Consider the following 2,207-nt stretch of genomic DNA (forward strand, 5'->3'; position numbering starts at 1 on the left):
ATGTCTGACTCGTCATGTCTATAGTGTAACTATGATAGTCTCACTCTGTTTTTACATATATTTAAAAGCTTAAATATTTTGTTTGGGGGTTGCTAATATTTATGAAAGTGGAAAATTGAAGCCACGTAATTTTTTGGGGTTAATTTTGTTTTTAACTTCTCTTTTTTTATTAGTTTCAGGTATACAACATTATAATTTGACATCTGTATATGCTACAGAGTTATCACCCCCAAAAGTCTAGTAACTATTCAACAGTTTTTTTATCCTATAATTGACATACAATAATCTCATAATTTTAAAGTATATAAATTTGATGTTTGACTATGAATATACATCCTTGAAACCATTATCACAATCAAGATAGTGAACATATCAACCACCCTTAAAAGTTTCCTTGTTTCTCGACAATCCCTCTCTCAAGCCCTTCCTCTCAAATCCAGGCAACCACTCATCTGTTTTCTATCACTATAGATTTGTTTACATTTTCTAGAATTTAAATAAATGCAGTCATTAAAAATGAATTTATGTCTTTCTTTATTCAGCATAATTACTTAGAGATTTAGTCACACTGTTTTTTAATAGTTCATTTTTTTGTCACTGGGCAACATTCCATTATATGCATAGGCTATGTCTGTTTATTCGGTTGTTGATAGATATTTGAATTGTTTTTTGAGTTTTTGGCTATTCCATTTACATATGTTATGAAAACTCATATATAAGTCTCTGTATGGACATATGCATTAATTCCTGTTGGGTAAATGGCTAACAGTAGAATAGGTATGTCTTTTACTAATTTTATGATTAACTCTTTAAAAACCATCAAATTGTGTTTCAGGATCGTTTTACGTTCCCTCTAGCAGTGTACGTCGGCTCCAGTTGCTCCACATACTTGCCAACACGGTTTGGTAAATCTTTTGAATTCTATCCATTCTATTAGGTACGTAATGGTATCTCAGGTTTTATTTTGAAATTCTAATGAATAATTATTGGAGATTCTCAGATATCTTTATATAATTTTTTGTGATCTCCACGTCTTCTTAAATGAAATGTCTTTTCAAATTTTCTGCGCATTTCTTTATTGGGTTGTTTGTTTTCATAGTAATGTGTTTTGAGAGTTCCTTATATAATCTGGATATAAATCCGTTATCAGATACATGATTTGAAATTATTTTCTTCCAATCTGTGGCTTATCTTTTCATTCTCTTAAAAGAGTTATTTTTAAGACTGTAAGTGCATACGTTTGGTGAACTTCAATTTTGTTTCTTTTATAGATCCTGCTATTGGTGTTGCATCTAAGAGTTTATATAGATATAGGTAAAGATATAGATATAGATATAGATAGATATAGATACAGATATCTGGATCCAATGAAAATAGAAATAAACAAATCTTTAATTAACTAAGAGCTTTTAATAGTTCTTTCTCAATAAATAGAAAAATGCACAAATAATCACTCAAGATACAGAATACTCAAACATTATTAGCCAACTCAGCCTATTTGACATTTATAGAACACTGCACTCAACAACAGCAGAATACACATTCAACTCAAAAGCCACAGTACAGAATAGACCAAAATTGAACTGTAAATTTAGTTTCAATAAATTAAAAAGAGATTCAACCTATACAAAGTATGTTCTCTGAATTAAAAATCAATGACAAAAAAAATCTCTGGAGATGCCCCCCAAATATTTGGAAACCCAAAAACACAATTCTAAATAACCTATAGAATAAAGAAGAAATCAACGAGAAATTGGAAAGTATATTGTACTGAATGACAATGAAAACATAACGTTGTCACTCAGAGGGAAATTTATAGCAATAAATGCCTATCTTACAAAGGAAGCAAGGTCACAAATTAATGTCATTAGCTTCCACCTTAAAAAAAAAAAATAGAATAATAAAAGCAAATTCATCCTAAAGTAGGCAGTACAAAGAAAATGAAAAAAGTCAGACAGCAAAATCAAATGAACATAATATAGAAAAACAATAGTGAAAATGAATAGAATTATAAGCTGTTCTCTGAGATTAATAAAAATGATTTAAAAAAAAAACAGCCAGACTGATCAGAAAAAAGACACAATTTATCAATATAAGGAATAACAGTAGTGTTATCAGAATAGTTTTTACAGGTATTATGACAATAATAAGGGAATATATGACAATTTTATAACAATATATTCATTAACTCAGTTAAAATAGTCAAA

This window comes from Pteropus medius, unplaced genomic scaffold (assembly GCF_902729225.1).
Source record: "Pteropus medius unplaced genomic scaffold, Ma_sr-lr_union100, whole genome shotgun sequence".
In the NCBI taxonomy this organism is placed as follows: Eukaryota; Metazoa; Chordata; class Mammalia; order Chiroptera; family Pteropodidae; genus Pteropus; species Pteropus medius.